Raw genomic sequence first — 18,494 nt, 5'->3', positions numbered from 1 at the left:
ACTAGCTAACACTTTTGTACTGGATACTGATTCACCAGAAGACACGTGGGACACTGAGCTAGACAGCTAAATGACTTAGTTTACAATTTTGAAGTTGTGTGAAACGTTTATGCTATTATCATATTCACTACAGATATCAAGCTCGTAAGATTTGGAAACCCCTCTGGAAACCCTTGAGCTACGCCCCTGGATACCCTAGCTAAACTGGAATGTGCAGCGTCTAATTACAGCCTGGAATTCGTGGCCTAGGGTGGGAGGAAGCGGGAAAGAGAGTGCAACCTCCACGTGGTCTCTCCTGGTGTTTTGAGCATGAAAGTATTCTCACATGTTCAAAATGTTATGCACTCGGTTTACTAAACTGTCGTTTCCATCTTCGGGGCATATACAGACTTGGACAAAATTATAGGGACACCTGGCATTTTTGTGTCTAGTCTAACTTTGGCACTGAATTTTTCTTTAGCAAAACCAAATGTTTTTCGAATTTCTTTTTTCATGGATTGCGCCATTGTTAGTATGTAACATAGCTTGAGTTCAAGACTGCAGCTGTACGTACTACCTACTGCGCATCTAGTTTGCTTTGAAGAAGGAAGACGGCCATTCCTACTTTTCTTGTCTTTGTACACGTTCATCGCTCTTGGATGCTCATTGTTGGCATACAATCTAAGAATGCTCTGTAGTAGAGAGTGAAAGCAATTTTGTGGGTCCTCTTATCAACATTATGGAAAAAAGGCGATTCATCTGTTTTTGCGCATTGATTTCGCGCATGTCATCACAATTTGAATAGTTTTGCCATTTTAATCAATAAACAAACTTTAACGTATTCAAAAATCATGCGACACTAATTAATTACAAAGAAATCCTGCTAAGACAAAAACTGAACAAGTTATAGCAACAAAAGAACATTGACATGCCACTTCCGGTCCACGTTTTACGTAGCAAAATCTCAAACTGCTACCGCCAAAATGTCAGCTGCACTAAAACCGCTGCCCTTGAGACCGCCAAACTTAGGCGATAAGTTAGCCTGAACGTTCAGCTGCACGCAGTTGCAGAGTCTTGTTCCGTGCGATATTTCACAAGTTGCAGCGATGCCTCGAGGCAAACAGTCGAGTCCAAAAACGCGAGGGAAAATTGAAGCCCTTCACTCAGTTGGCCATTCTGTGCGTCAGATCGCAGCTTTTGTCCGCCGCTCCAGGAATTCGGTTTATCAGTGCCTGCAACGGCTTTCCCATGGCAGCAGCGATTATGAAAAACGACCTGGACGTGGGAAGGCAACGACAATCCGGGAAGATCATCGACTGAAGAGAATGGCACTGCAGAACCGACGAGCACCATCACGACTGCTCTCGTATCAGCTGGCTGATGAAACCGGCAAGCAGGTGTCAAGTAGAACAGTCCGTCGTCGTCTCAGTGAGATAGGAGTGAACGCTCGGAGGCCTAGAAAAACCCACTGCTAACAGAAAACCATCGGCGTTTGCGACTGGGATGGGCAACCACTCACACACAATGGACTTTGGATGACTGGAAATCTGTTCTTTTTACAGATGAGTCAAAAGTCAGCATAGGAAACGATGGTGCTCTGTACGTTTGGCGTCGCGAAGGTGAGGAATTTCTCCCTGAATGTTGTGACCGTACGGTCCACCACGCGGCTAGTGTGATGGTGTGGGGATCGATGTGTTGGCATGGTTTGGGGTCTCTGGTGAAACTGGAAGATCGTTTGGACAGCACGGCGTACCAACAGGTTCTGGAAGAGCACATGCTTACAGACGCAGCGGCATTGATAGGAGACGACTTTGTCTTCCAGCAGGACAACGCGCCAATCCACACGTCTCGGTCAACAAGACAATGGCTTCGCCAGCATGACGTCACACTGTTGGACTGGCCGCCAAAATCGCCTGATGCGAATCCAATCGAGAACTTGTGGCATGAACTCAAAACTGCTGCCAACCGTCGCAAACCGAGAACTGCAGCTGAGCTCTGGAATGCTCTACAAGAGGCGTGGCAGCAGATTCCAGCCGCGCGTGTCCGGAACTTGGCAGAAAGTGTTCCGCGACGTTTGGACGCAATCAGGAGGGCGAGAGGCGGGAACACACGGTACTGAGGAACTGGTGAAGGGCTTCAATTTTCCTTCGCGTTATTAAAACCGGCTTTTTTAAAAGCCACTAAACAAAATCAGAGAGAGTCTAACTTACGACGTTTACGTAGTCATGACGTCATACACTTTTAGGTCTCGTTTTCCGCAATGCGAAGCGTAAAGAAAGCAATTTAGGGTCTACGGTATTCTCAAGAAACCTAACAATCAACGCGGTAACTATTAAGTTCTTAACAATATTGATAGTTGGTAAATTGTGATCTAATTATTGTGTTACTACATACCCACAGCGGGGTGTCCCTATAATTTTGTCCAAGTCTGTATATATATATATATATATATATATATATATATATATATATATATATATATATATATATATATACATACATATATATATATATCTTTGAGAGAGGAGAGAGGAGAGAGGGAGAGGGAGAGGGAGAGGGAGAGGGAGAGGGAGAGGGAGAGGGAGAGGGAGAGGGAGAGGGAGAGACCCGGATGTGAATGGCAGAGTATACTTGACAGGGAAACTCACAGTTCCATGCGATACACTGTTGTCAGATTTGGAAATTTTGGTTTTCTAGCCTTCTTGCTTCTCGCAATGCAATCGCCTCGTATAATATCTTGTCCAATTGCTGACTGTGCGGTCAAGAGGTATCGTCATGGCTCACGTCAGCGAGTATTCGATCACATCCGACGCAATCACCATGTTAGTGTCATCCCCACGGATTTCCTCATTCGTCACTCGCTAGAACCATGTCAATTTTGTGGTAAGCCCTATGTCACTCGCAGTGCCTACACCGGCTTCAACTCTCTTGAGAAACACGCAAAGACTTGTCCTGCTCGGAATCATTCTCGCTTGACAAGCACTTCTTCTGGAATTGGCGATTCTCCTATTTCGGGTGTTCCTAACAGTCGTGGTTTGTCTAACGATCAAAGATCGTTTGAATATTCGTCTTGTTGCGATGCCGCTCTCCTATTGGATAGCGCGGTGGCTGAAAAGGTGTCATCTGACCAATCGGGAAGTGATCAACTATCTGGGAATTCCCCTTCTAACACGCCACTCCTTGCCAATTCTTCGAATACGAACACTTTACGTAACGATGCTCCTATGAATGGATGGATTTCTTGGCCAATCTAGACACTGAGTCTATTGGTAAATTTATCGTTCAGTCAGTTGCTCATGTCCCTCGTCATTTACAGGACCTTTTTAGAGAATGTTGTTCTTTGTCACTTACAAGACTTGCAGAAAATAGCGGAGATGTATCTGCATGGAATTTGTTTCTTTTGACACCAAGGCTTCTCTTGCAGCCAGTGCCACGAGGTGGAAAATCAGGTGCAAAAGAGTATGAAACGCGATTTAAGAAATTCAGGGTATTGAAATTCAAAGAACTTTTTGAATCATCTGTCCATCAATACCACGAGCCTTCAGAAGTTATAGACAAGATCCAGGATTCAGATTCGTCACTGCCGTCATCTCTAATTAAATCTGTTCAATCCAAAATCAGAGCTGGTGAAATCTCCAGAGCTGCCAACATATTATCTAGCTCTGGTTTAGCTAAAGCGTCCGAGACGACTTTTCAACGGCTCAAAGAGAAACATCCACCAAGACAATGTCATATATCTGACTTTCTGAAAGACTTCAAACCAGCCTGTTCACCACTTGAAGTTCCATTTTCTTCCTTCGTAAAAGTTATTAAGGATAGTCCGAATGGTTCGAGTTGTGGCTGCACTGGCTGGAGCTTTGAACATTTCAAATTGTTGCTGGACTCTGAATATGCAACTAGACTTCTATTTTCCCTATGCAATAGCTATTTGTCTTGCTCTATACCCGAAGCAGTTGCAAAAGTTTTAGCTGGGGCAAAGCTGATTGCACTTAACAAAAATACACAAGATGTACGACCAATAGCAGTTGGTGACTGTTTTTGTCGTTTGACAGCCAAAGTTGCATGTTATCATCTTAAGGAAAAGATTTCAAATTACCTTGCACCACATCAATATGGAGTTGCCACTCCAGGTGGTGCTGAGTTGATGACGCACCTTGTTCAAGCTGTTTTCGAGCAAACTCCAAGTTGGATAATTATCAAAGTGGATGCTAAGAATGCCTTCAATAGTGTACACAGAGCTTCGTTTTTGTCTGAAGTGGCGAACGAGTTTCCAGAATTATATCCATTTGTAGCAAAATGTTACATCAACCCTGCCTTTCTCACTATGAGAATTGGCTCGACGACAAAGTACATTCTGTCAGAAGAGGGTGTGCAGCAAGGGGATCCGTTAGGTCCTTTCTTGTTTTCATTGGCTTTGCAGCCTATTCTAATATCAGCCGCTGCCAAGCACAATACAGTAATTACACCCAGCTACCTCGACGACACCATGGTGTTAGGACCAAAAGAAGATTCAATCCAATGTTATCATATGTTGAAAAATCAATGTTGTAAGATTGGATTGCATTTGAGAGCTGATAAATGTGAGGCTTTTTCTCCATCAGGCATCAACGATAGCAATTGGCCATTATCAGTTCCTGTAAAGAAAAATGGCATTGTTGTATTGGGAAGCCCAATTGGTCACAAGTCCTTTGTTCAAGATGTCTGTTTGAAACAAGTAGATTCTGCAAAAGTTTTCCTATCTAAGCTTCCAGGATTGAACGACGCACAGACAGCGTCATTGCTTTTACGCTACTGTGGAATACCAAAGATATCGCACCTGCTACGTTGTATTCCTCCTTTAGTTATAGATACTGCAGCTGCAGAGTTTGATTGTACCATCATTAATACTTTTGAGGCCATAATAGGGTGCAAGCTATCTGTTCAAGAGATACGGCAACTATCGTTACCAATTAGTCAAGGTGGATTTGGTCTTACAAAATCTAGTTCCACAGCTTCAGTGGCTTTCTTGGGTGCTTGGGCTGGTAGCCTTCATCATCTTCCATTGAGAGACCAAAGAATGATTGCTATCTGTGATCATATTAGTTTACATAGTGCGAGAGATTGCCCTGTCAACAACAGTTCAAGTATTGGTATTCACTTGGATAATACTTTACTTGAAGTTCATAGCTCCTGTGAAACAACAAAGCAACTGATTTCATCTTTGAAGGATTTGCCGAATCATCCAAGAAAGCTCCAGTCTCATTTAAACTCCAAACTGAAAGACAAGAATTTTCATCAATTCTTGCAAGACTGTCAATCTAAGAAAGACATGGCCAGAGTGATCAGCTGTGGAGGACCTACTGCTGGCTGCTGGCTAGACACAATACCTAGTTCGCAGGATTACACATTGAGCAATGCAGAATTTTGCATGGCTTCTTTATTGCGACTTGGTGCGTCTTTGCCAGCTCTTAGAGCTATAGACAGCTGTATTGCACAGTGCGGAGAGCCAATTGATAACTTTGGATACCATCTTCTTACATGCAAGTGAGGAGGAGGTGCTATTCATCGACACGATCGAGTCTTAGACAGTGTACATCAGATGTTATCATCAGTTGGTTTGCGATGCAGGAAAGAACTAACTGACCAATTTGAAGGCAAACAACGTCCAGACATTGCTGTGTACGACTTCGACAATGGCAAGAAGCTATTGCTGGACATAACCATCGATCATCCTTGGGCTCAGAATTATATTGGTCGAAGTTGTACAACAGCAGGGTTTGCAGCTGCGGAACGAGACCGTATCAAGAACAACAAATATTTGCAAATGTCTACTGATCTAGGCTATCTATTTCGCCCATTCTCATTGGAAGTATTTGGCCGTTTGGGAGAGTCAGCAAGAGAGACCCTGAAGCAAGTGTCAAGATTAGCAGCACCGTTAGCAGGATTCTCACCAGAAGAGTTTCTAAACGAGTGGCGACGCCGTCTTTCGGTTTGTTTACAAAAAGGCAATGCAAGGATCCTGTCCAACAAGGTCGATACCATCATCGGAAGACAGCAGCCATCAAGGCCAAACAATTGTAATAGAGTTACTGTTCGCCATTTTGGCGTAGACTTTACGTAGATTTCCTGTTTGTTTTCTTGTAATTAGAACCTAGAGTTATCGTAGTTTGCTTACCTGTAGTTATTTCACTTTAGCCTATATGTATGCTACCGTTTCTGTATTTGATGAGAAGTATTGTTAATAAAGAGAGAGAGAGAGAGAGAGAGAGGGGGGGGGGGGGAAGAGAGAGAGGGAGAGAGAGAGAGAGAGGGAGAGAGAGAGAGAGACAGGGAGAGAGGGAGAGAGAGAGGGAGAGAGAGAGGGAGAGAGAGAGAGAGGGAGAGAGAGAGGGAGAGAGAGGGAGAGAGAGAGAGGGAGAGAGAGAGAGAGGGAGAGAGAGAGGGAGAGAGAGAGGGAGAGAGAGAGAGAGGGAGAGAGAGAGAGGGAGAGAGAGAGAGAGAGGGAGAAAGAGAGGGAGAGAGAGAGGGAGAGAGAGAGAGGGAGAGAGGCAGAACAGCAGCTGTAAACAAGAAAAAGCGAGAGTCATAAGCTGTGGTGGACCTGTTGCTGGAGTATGGTTAGATGCGATCCCTAGTTCGCAGCATTACACGATGTCTTCTGCCCAATTTCGGACAGCAGTTCTCCTGCGACTAGGAGTCCCTCTTCCACAACTTAGCAATATTCCAAGATGTACGTCAAGCTGTAATCATGAAGTCGATGGAGAAGGATATCATTTCCTAACATGTAAACTCGGAGGTGGCCCAATTTTCAGACATGATCACATTCTAGACGAGTTTTACCAATGTTGTGTGCAGTAGACCTTCGATGCAGAAAAGAACTTACATCACAGTTTGTTGACAAAAAGAGACCAGACATTGCTATATATAACTACAGAGATGACAAAAACCTTCTCCTGGACATTACTATTACTCATCCCTGTGCTGTGCGAAACCTTTCAGGAAGCAGCAACAAAGCGGCTTTTGCCGCTTCCGAACAAGAAAACAGAAAACGAGCTAAATATTCGAAACAAGCTGAAGATCTAGGGCACCTTTTCAGACCTATTGCAATAGAAGTGTTTGGTCGTTGGGGTCAGGATGCAGAATCCACTCTTTCTGAGGCATCTCGCATGGCGCATACCCGTATCACCGCACATAAAAGCGCATGCGCTACTATGTGAATTCATCTCAATTATATCGGAATGAACGCGTTAATTTTTGGTGAAAGCCGGTTTTCACGTATAAGCACATGCGCTTTTATGTGCGGTAATACGGTATGTGTTCACAAATAAACTCTGCCCAATTCAAGAATCTTTGGCATCGCCGCATTTCAACAAGTCTCCAGAAAGAAAATGTACGCATTATTGAGAACAAAGTAAATACAATAATAAGCAAGAAGCAAAAAGAACCGAATGCTATTTCTAGATTAGGTTTTAGTTCTAGATGTTTTGGTCTAGATTTCAGTTAGTTTGTTAAGAGTAGCAAAGTTCTTGAACTGTGTTCAAGAACAATACTATTGTAATGGACAGTTTACTATAGACATTGTAAGGTAGCGCTTTTAAATTCACGCGTTGTACTATGATTAGAAAATATTGAAATACAGGGAGAGAGAGAGAGAGGGAGAGAGAGAGAGGGAGAGAGAGAGAGAGGGAGAGAGAGAGAGAGGGAGAGAGAGAGAGGGGGGGAGAGAGAGAGAGAATATTATATTTTATAACAAACTATTAACAGACAAAATCGGCAAATCCCAAGCAATTACATCAGCATCTAACATTAGTCTTTGTATCATGCGAGCATTAAATTTCCACAAATTAACAGACAGTTGTTGCATTAAATTAGAATACTCTTGTGTAAAAGGAATACTAGTTGCAGTCACTACTTTAGACGCAACAGTTTTAATAGTATCCAGACTAGCAGGAGTCCAACAACCATACGTTTCCACTGCTAGTGGGAAGAACAAGGCACCACTGTCAGCGACTGCTTCTTCGTACTTGAGATCTTTTTCAAGTTCACCTGCTGCTGCAGCTGAACCAGCAGAATTTGCACTGTTGGCAACAAATTTCAATTGGATTGTGTTACGGATGGTAAGGTCAAATTAGGCAGGACGTCCAAACAGAAAGTTGGGATGGTAAACATCACCAGGGCACACACACGTGCTCGCATAATATACTTTTAACATAGCTAAAAATATATGAAACAAGTCCAAAAACATTTTGAGAAAATGATGGGTATGTAGGGATGGGTATGCACGTATGTCATTTATGCCCATCTCCTACATCACAATCTTTTTACCTATATCGCTTGCAGCAGTTGTGAATGTGATGTAGAAGATGGGCATAAATGACATAAGTACATACCCATTCCTACATACCCATCATTTTCTCAAAATGTTTTTGGACTTGTAACATGCAAAATATCTGCATCTACATTTGGTACAGAATACGAAAAAAGACACAGAACGAGCCATGTGCTCCTGCTGCACACCAAATGTGAAGTAAAAATACTGTGCGTACTGTACTCGCTTACGACTAAATCTAGTTGAGGTCCCGCTAGACTGGGCAGTGGCAGAAAGTGCCAACACCTCAACACTACGTCATCTTACCACTATTATGACAGGCGAGGCAACTCCAGTCATCGCTGTCAGACACGTTAATTTCCAAGAAAAAGCTTTCTCGTCTCAACAATGTGCGATCACACAAAGACTTCGGTCGGAGCCCCAAGCGATGCGTCAATAACTGAGGCCACGTGATTGTATCTAGCCTCGCCTCTCGGCAAGAATCTAAAATGGCGGCCCTGTCCATCTTTTTACTGGGATTCTTTCGTTCGAACGGCCGAGACTGGGAAGAATCTTTCGTCTCAATGGGATTTTCATGTTTTTCGTCTTCGGTTGAGACGTTGAACTTTCTGAATGCAATACATACACATTTCGCTCACTTTTACACAGTCTACTAAGTCTAGTCGTTTTTAGAAACGACGTAGAACGCCTGTGAACCCAAGATGAGTTTGCCTTGGTAAAATTTCGACGCTAGGCGTTATCTACTAAACCTAAAAATTGTCTGCTAAAATGCGTTTGAGAGTCAGAAAAGCAAATCAAGTTTGAAGGCCCTGTCAACCAGACCGTACTCGCGCATCTCGACGGGTAGATTCGACGCTTTCATGTTCACGTCTTACGTCTGCCGATGCTGAAATTGCAATGGCACTACTTTTCACAATAGAAGCAACCCATTCAGTACTTTCAAACAGCTCTGGATCGGTTGGAAATGTCGAAATCCCGTTCAGACGAATTCGTTCGAACGGGATTTGCTATCTAGCGTGATCTTTTGCGCGCAAAACACGACAAAACGTTAGACACTAAACGTATCAAATCACGAAATTGCTGTCACGATGGCCATTGAAGCTTGGAGACGTCAAGAAACGCAAGGTAAGATTCTGTTGTCCTTGTCGACCAGACCGTACTCGCGCCTTTTGACGATTCGCCGTTGTTCTCGTCTTACGTCTGCCGTGCCGATGCTGAAAATGCAATGGCTGCATTTATTAATTAATTTATGGTACTACATTTTACAATAGAAGCAACTCATTCGGTACAGCTCTGGATCGTAAATGTCGAAATCCCATTCAGACGAATTCGTTCGAACCAGATTTTCGGACATAGTTTATAATTATTCTTCTTCACGTAAGATACGACAAAACGCTGGACGCTAGACATATCGAATCAAGTTTCCATGAATTTTTACAGCTCGGAACCCATTGGCACGAATTAATAAATTTATTCGCTGACGATTACAATGTAATTAATTAACGGTATCCTGTGTGTTGTCGTTTACCTATCAATTTAAAAACATTATGAAAAATTGGAGCAATTGTAAAAAGGAACTGTTCTCTGTTGAGAAGAAAAGGTAATAAGTTTATGTATATAATTTATTATTAATTGCCAAATTTATTAATAAATTAAAAGTTATATCGCTGTTTGCAACTCTTCATAAATAAATTGTCAGCTGACCGTCTTCTTTGTTGCGGTGACTCCGGGAAATGCTAACTACACGGATGTAAACGATAGTGCTTTGTCTCTGTTCGAACTACGGTTGTTGCACAGTCCAGATTCTCAAGTACCTTTGTCGTTTACAGCTATGAAAGAAAATCCTGGTATGCATATTTATCTCTCTACGTTTTCGACATGCAACAGCAAGCTTTAATTGAGCAACTACGTATACTAGTATAGGCAAAGTATACAGTCGACTCGATGTCTACAACTATTTGTGCAATTTCTTTGTAGCTGCTGTTCGTGAAATAGCTAACGATATCGGAAGGATACAAAAATCGACTACAAGAGCAACACTGTTAGTGGTTATATAACCTCTGATTAGTTAATACATCTTTATTTACCTTCGCTTTCAGAGTACTGGACGAGATTGCCATCATCAAGCATGGAAATATGATCATCGATACAGAGCATATGGTAAGGACTATGATACAACTGCCTCATGAGTTACTAGCTGATAATACAGGATATCTTCTAGACTATCAGGACAGCAGAAGTGACCTATTTGTTGTTTGGCCAGCAATAGAAGCACAGGTCTTGTAGAGATACAGTTCGCTAGTTTTCAATAATCTTGATATGATATCGACTATTTCAGGTTAGTGAGTATATCAAGGCATCTAGTGGCGATAGCCATGCAACAATGGCAAAGATTGGAAAAGAGATACTAACGAAGGGCGACTTGGATGCCCTCAGAAAACTTGGCCGTTTGAGCGACACTGTAAGCTGGTCATCAGTTGTGCATGCACATGTTGCGACAATAATAATACGACAGTCAAGATTACTACATTAAATTATTACTTTAACATACTAGCCACCAACTACTTGATGTTACTTGTGATGGAGTTTCTAATTGCATAGGTAATAAATTACATCCACAAGGATTTTCAAGACTATGTTAATGACATGGTAAGTAACGCAGGCGAAAAATGCTATCACTGAACTACGTCTATTTACCGGATATGATAATACTAGAGACCAAGACGAATCCTAAGCCTTTCTAGCTTTGTACTCCCTATTTTTCGCAAGCGCGGAATAGCTGCTTTCCAATGAATAAAAAAGGTAATTTATCACAATACATAGCGAGCCAATGTAGAAACTGTTCATGTGTTGCTTTTTTAGGTAAATGTTTTTCATTATGAGCTTCCTGCCATTCCAGTTTACTTAACTAATCATTGGATAGAAGTTGTAAGCGATGAATGTATTTGTTTACTAAGTTTTGTATTCATTTGTATTTCTTCAATGAATTAAGATTATAGATATATTTCATCAAGCCTTTCTTGTCTTTGACTCTCTCGGAAAGAAGCACCAACATGTTGTTTTCGACTTAAAGTAAAGTGATTTAGTCTTTCCTATAGCTACTTACAATTGTGTGCATGCTGGAGTATAGAGTCGACGAAGTCACTTAATTTTAACGACGTTTTTTGTATTTAACAGGCTGTGGATTACGGATGTGTACCGTTTAGTCAATGGATCGACTCTAGATGTATCCGACTGGTCGTTGATATACCCAATATCTTAAGTAAAATTGGATGTATTAGTACTATCGTAGTTAAGCAGAAGAAATTTTTATGCATCTAGAATTACCCGCAACAAACCGATCCATTTAATTGTGGAATATGGACTTGTGTGGTAAGTCTGTATAAACTCGTCTACTAATTCCAAAAGTAAATGTATATACTTGTTGTTACAGAACATGCTTTCAGCAGCTGTGGACAATCCTTGTGTAGCCAACAACGTATGGCAGATTTGGAGTGGTATAAACATCAACTGAGTCCATTACGTCGACTTTATTAATTTTTAGACCAATCCCAACGACATGAGGATGTGGCTATTACATCGAATTGTTCTAACAGAGGCCGTTGAAAGGTACGCGTACAATTTATAGATCTAAAAAATACAATTTACTGATACAATACATGTACTATATCCAGGAGAGAACAGAAAGATGAACTATTTGAAAACGACCATGATGAGGATACACATTCTAGTGACTGCACTATAGAGACAGAAACAACAATTCATCAAGTAATTGATTGAATTGAGAAATGCAGGGTTTGAAAGACACGATTTTTAACTGTTACTAAATTGTAATTTTTGTATGATTTTAGAAATCAGATACGAAAAGTAAACGTTGTTCACCAGACGAACACCTTACAGCTAATGACTCTTTAACGGTATCAACACTGCAATAAAATATATTCAGATACACACTGTATCTATTTGGATATATGATTATCACTAATCTGCTTATGCAAGCTATCGTTCAGGCCAGGAAAAGTACCCTTTTCTATTGAAGGCACAACAGATCCCGACAGATCAAGGTACAGGAGCGTGATCTACAAGTAGCATATTTGAGCACTAAAATGTGTCTTTATCAGCAGCTATTCTCCGAAAGTTCATACATTGTGCATTGTGTTTCTGTGTTCCATACCTGATCAGAAATGTTCCTTGTTGTTGTTAAACAGAAAGTCAAAAAAAGAAAACTGGTAAAACGTGATTATGATATTAGATCGTCTGCAAAACGGAAAAGAGAACAGGTAAATTTTTTCCTGTGCATGACATCAGAGGCGTCGCTGGACGTCCAAAATTGGGGGGGGGGGCAGCGCTAGGATTATCGCCACGCTGGAAGAGCAAGGCTTCTTATCGTGCCCCGCGTTCGAGAGTGCTAATCATTCAACTAAACTGGCCTCGTGTGTGTGTGTGTGTGTGTGTGTGTGTGTGTGTGTGTGTGTGTGTGTGTGTGTGTGTGTGCGTGCGTGCGTGCTTGCGCGCGCGCGCGTGTGTATCACAATACACAGAGAAGCAACATTGGTAGATACAGAGGGATGAGTTGTCATATTCGTGATAATGTATTTAATTGGGTTACACTAAAGGCATACGCTGGTCAGTAATATCAGCCAATTGCAACACTAAGTCCTCGACGTTGGCTTCTAGATCTGCTGTAAGTTCCTTTTCAAAAGACATGAGTGCTAGTGAGAGGAGCCGATCATCCGACATTCGAGTTCTTAGCCAAGTTTTCAGTCTTTTCAGTGCAGAGAACGATCTCTCTGCATTTGCAGATGTCACTGGAGTGCACAGAATTAGACTTAATATTAACTGCACGTGATTGACGTCTCCAATTAGACTTATCATCGCATTCTGACTTGACGGACTGGTGTAGTGAGTTCTTCCCTGTAAGTGACGCTTCAGATCTGGGCTACCTCTGGACATTAGCTCAAGTAGCTCCAGGAAATTTCCTCTGTTCAGTGACTGATCTGTTTCATCATGACCTCTCAATGGAAGGCCTTGACGCCCTAGGAAAAGGATGGCTTCAAATATCTTTTTGACATTACTTCTGTTGAGAAGGATTTGAGCTTGATAACCGGAACTCATTTGTTGAGCAACAGAACTTCCTTTCACGTCCAACTGTTTCAAACTTTGCCACACACCCATACCTGACGTATGACTGAGTGACGTTTCGTGATCTCTAAAATCACTTACAGCTGACTTCCAGTTCTTGAATCCTCTGCTTATGAAAGCCTGATCAGGCTTTCCATGCTTGTCTAATCCAACACTGACTGTAAGCCGGCAAGGAAAGCAAAACGCAGCATCAATGCCCGGACTGTACTCCAACCACAAGAACTTGGTAAACCAGTGCTCCTGAAATGATCTCAGTCTCTGGCCAAATGTACGCTTAGGAAATTCCCCCAACTGCAAGTCATTCCCAAGGGGTTGGTACGGGCCATTGTTGACTACGACGTTTTGAGGACCCCTCGCTGGGTCACGGTCAGCAAGACAGACTGGAAGTGTTTCGGAAGTACTGGAAAGATGAAGGGAAGACTCTAATGGCAATTCTGATGCAGTGGAAAGTTCATTCGCGACAACACTAAACCTTTCAGCTGAACCACCAATCTGGCTTCAAAGCCTAGACAACCTTGAACTTGACGCAACACCAGCAGGAGTAGAACGGCGTCTAGCAAGAAATACATATTCCGAAACTGACTGAATCATCACCACACGGAAAGAAACTACTTCATGAAGCTGGTTAACAGCTTTTGACCCTTCCGTTTCTCCGCTGCCTTTCCGGGTTCCGAAGACATGACTACTGCGTAACGCACGCTAAATTTTGTACGGAACTTCGAGGCATTGTACGATATGAAATAAAACCTACATGTCTAACACATTTTGTAACAGTTCCATTTCAGTAGAATGCGGAGTTGGCTACTAAGCAGTAACATATCACTAGACATTGTCAATTGTCTAGACGGCCACGTCTACTAATATTGGGGGGCCATGGCCCACCCAGGCCCCTATTGAGCGACGCCTCTGGTGCCTCCATGCAACGGGCTTCCCTCGCTCATCGCCGCAAGGAATGTCTCACGCCTAAACTTAACGGTTGACGAGAGCCAGGTGCAAATAAATGCTTACCGACTTGTGGTGAAAGGTCGGTCGCGTGCCTGTCGAGGCTTTCCCATCATCTCTTAATTGCATTACATTGCATGCGTGCCACGCGTGGCTGGGCGTGGCTAAGCTAGGACGCAACTTTCGTCTTTCAATAGAATTGAATATTGAAGTCACCGGCGACCGCCCGCGCGGTGTCATTATGCCGTTTATGAGATATCGCTCTCGCTAGCAGCTGCGGGTAACTTTCTATTTACATTTAGTACGGAGAAAGAAAATTGCGTCGGAGGCTATATTTTAATATTCATAATTTACGAAAATTGGACGGATGAAAAGATTGAATCTATTTGCAAAGTAAATGAATATTGAAATGACAATTGGTCTTCAATCAATTTCTATTTTCAATCTAATGGAATATTGTAAGAGCAAGCAACGCCAGTCAATTTTAATTTGACATTCAATTTTCAATTTGTATCGAAAATTAAAATGGAATGGACGAATTGGCCACGCAAATTCAAAATTTAACATTTAATTTTTAGATTAAATTGAATATTGAATTTAATATTGAAAATTGAACTAAAGTGCTTGTAATTTCAATATTCCATTGCATTGAAAAAGGAAATTGGTTAAAAATTAAGTGTGTTTTCAATATTCATTTAATCCGTAAATAATTATAGTCCGTCGATCAATAAATTTTTAATTTTCAATAAAATTGAATATTGAAATTACAAGCAACTTCTAGGCAATTTTCAATTTCTAATTCAATATTCAATTATTGCCGAGAATTGAAAATGGAATGGACGAAATGGTCACGCACCAAAAAAACGCTGGAACAGAGTCGATTATTGGAGCTTCCTCAGCGCAAGAAATGGGCCCTAGACAGCTGAATATGGAGACTGTGCAAGCTATCACCACTCAGCAAAAGCAACAAAGGCACAAGACGAAACCAATGCCAAAAGAGAGTGTGATGCAGAAATATCCATTGGTCTTCCGAGGAGAACTGAGACGATTAGCAGGCAAGGTACATCTGATGGTGGATGAGACCATCATGCCTACAAAACAACCAGTTAGGAGAGTGCCTATAGCTATCAAAGAGCAGCTGCAGAAGGAGCTACAACGAATGGAAGAAATGGGAGTTATAGCAAAAGAAGAGCAGCCGACAGATTGGATTTCCAGTCTAGTCACGGTAAAGAAACCAAATGGCAAGATTAGAGTATGCATCGATCCTATACCTCTCAACAGAGCTCTTCTTCGAAGTCAACATCTCATGCCTACTTTAGAAGACCTGTTACCAGAACTAGCAGAAGCAAGAATATTCAGTGTGGTAGACGTGAGGAATGGATTCTGGCATATAAGTCTTGATGATCAAAGTAGTAAGCTTACCGCATTTGGTACACCCTTTGGAAAATATCGTTGAAAGAGGCTACCATTTGGCGTATCTACAGCACCAGAGATATTCCAGGAGCGATTGAATGCAGCTATTCAAGGAATTCGTGGTGTGTATACGGTAGAAGATGACATTTTGATAATTGGCAAGGGATCTACAGAAGCTATTGTTCGAGAGGATCATGACAAGAACTCGACAGCATTACTGGATAGATGTCAGGAGAAAGGCATCAAGCTCAATGGAGGGAAATGTCAAATAGCAACACAGAAAGTGAAATACATGGGACATGTACTCTCGTCAGATGGGCTACTGTCAGATTCCGCAAAAATAGAAGCGATCCAAAAGATGCCAAGGCCTACGAATGTTGCAGGAATACGTCGTTTCATTGGAATGACTGGCTATTTATCACGATTCTTAGGTCACCTCTCGGACCTATGTGAACCATTGAGACAACTAACGAAACAGAGCATTCGGTGGCAATGGAATGAAGAGCATCAACAAGCGTTTGACAAGATTAAAGCAGCAGTCACACAGACACCTGTCTTACAATACTTTGATGGAAAGTTGCCAACTACAATCCAATGTGACGCCTCTCAGACAGGACTGGATGCTGTGCTTATGCAAAGTAGAGGTCCGATAGCATATGCAAGCAGAGCGTTGACTGAAACTGAGAAGCAGTACGCTCAGATTGAGAAGGAAATGTTGGCAATTGTATTTCATACCTACACCTATGGACGCGACATCACAATTGAATCGGATCACAAGCCTCTTGTTACCATACACAAGAAACCATTGCAATCTGCGCCAAAGCGTTTGCTGAGAATGCTTACGCGATTACAGAAGTATTCAATTGACATTTAGTATCGTCCATGTAAAGAGTTATATCTGGCAGATACTTTGTCGCGAGCATACCTAGCATATGATGTTAACGCAAACAAGACAGAGAACATGCAGCAGCAAAGTGATTGGGAGAAAGAACTGGAGCAGGTCAACATGATCAATCACTTGCTGGTGGCAAGCACTACACTACAAACCATTCAAAACGCTACTCAAGAAGATCAGAGCTTACAAGAACTACAGCAATACATCATACAAGGATGGCCAGACACGAAGTATGGTCTTCCATCGTACATTACACCATATTACGACATTCGGGATGAATTGACTGTGCAGCAAGAAATGGTTTTGAAAGGAAATACACTAGTGGTACCACAAGCAGCTCGAAAATTTGCTCTAGGACGAATACACAGTTCACACAGGGTTGCTGTAAAACGCAGACTGCAGACTACGCAGACTGCGACTGCAGACTACGGAATGGGGACTTTGGCGGTTTCAAAGACATGCGCACATTCTTATAAACATACCTTCACGTGCTGATGTTTCCGGCCTTGCCTCATGACATCGTCATGTTCAGTGAAACAGCACGGCTAAGCCTCTTCGAAGCTGCTTCTATCTCCATCTGTGCGAGCACGTACGTCGTCTTGATCTACGTCGATCGCATGCGCGACAACTAGATAGTGCATGAAACTAGGCGACCATTGTAGTGTTTCTCCATCAGAGTCTGTTTGTAAATGTTTCTGTTCATATATTGTGTGGTGAAGCGACAGTTGGAAGCACGAGTTGAAGAATGGACGATAGCGGCAGTCTACTTGAAAGAAAGGCGGTGACGTGTTGTCTCTGTCATATTTATCTTTGTGCTTCCGTCTTCGGTCTTTAGATGCTAGGAGATAAAGCGGGTACTTGCTTTCGATCAACGTATGTTGCAGCGCATCGCAGTCGACTAGAGGAGATATATGTATGGATTCAGGTAGGCTCTCTAGTGCGCAGTATCAGACAATGAAGCTGCGTTGCCAGGACAGTGTGAAGATCACGAAACTTGCTGACAAGGCGAAAATTTCTTTTGCCTTGGAGACGATCACATCCATCTGAGGTAGGCTAAACTAACATTTTGACTGGTTATATTTCTAGATATGATCTAGAGGTAGATCTAGCTTGGTCATGCAGGTAAAGTAAGCATATCCCATTGCAATAACTAATAATGATGACAATGATATGTTAATTGGTTTGACATTTGCTGTATTCAATACTAACTGAAGGTACTGTACACAACTGCGTAAGTCATGCTTCAGTAAGTATAGATGTACAGATAATGCTGTATCAATGGAGTTTGATTTTTTCATACGAATTCCACAGTTTGATCAACTCTGTCTAACTTTGACCTTGCCGGTTATTCGTGTAGGCTCATGTCTTGTTTCTGCAATTTATTGATGTACTGCTGCAGATGGCAGTTGCTGATTGAGCTGACTCGTGTGCCTTCTAATCTTCCTAGGGGAGTCGATTTCATACAACTTTTAGCTCATCTGGGGGATGTGGGCAAAACAAAGTCACATACCAAAGCACATCTACTATTAATTGGAGCACTTTCTTTACTTGACTGTGGCTGGATCAGGTGTGGAATTTTTAAACTCATGATATCTAGCTTGGATTGATGAACAGAACAGGGATTAGGCGGTGTTTATCTTTTACTCACATAGTGTATCTATACTATATGTGCGTTTACTTGTTCTGTATATTAGTTATGTACCAAGTAGCTGAAAACCGACTTGGTGGTTAGTGGACTATACATATTGTGTGTGTGTGTGTGTGTGTGTGTGTGCGTGCGTGCGTGCGTGCGTGCGTGCGCGCGCGCGCGCGCCT

The 18,494-nt window shown here is 42.1% G+C and overlaps 1 long non-coding RNA gene across 2 annotated transcripts; it reads left to right on the top strand.

The window, feature by feature from the left end:
* The first annotated feature begins 12,431 nt into the window (after positions 1 to 12,431).
* On the top strand, positions 12,432 to 18,420 carry LOC134185914 (uncharacterized). 2 transcript variants are annotated; one of them, XR_009970877.1, is made up of 3 exons: positions 12,432 to 12,567; positions 17,399 to 17,727; positions 18,037 to 18,420. It is a non-coding gene; the product is annotated as an uncharacterized LOC134185914 (long non-coding RNA). The 2 variants fall into 2 exon arrangements; XR_009970876.1 differs by lacking the exon at positions 12,432 to 12,567 and adding an exon at positions 17,173 to 17,268.
* The last annotated feature ends 74 nt before the right edge of the window (positions 18,421 to 18,494 follow it).

Source organism: Corticium candelabrum, chromosome 10, assembly GCF_963422355.1.
Source record: "Corticium candelabrum chromosome 10, ooCorCand1.1, whole genome shotgun sequence".
Lineage (NCBI taxonomy): Eukaryota > Metazoa > Porifera > Homoscleromorpha > Homosclerophorida > Plakinidae > Corticium > Corticium candelabrum.
This window is presented reverse-complemented; position numbering and strand designations above follow the sequence as displayed.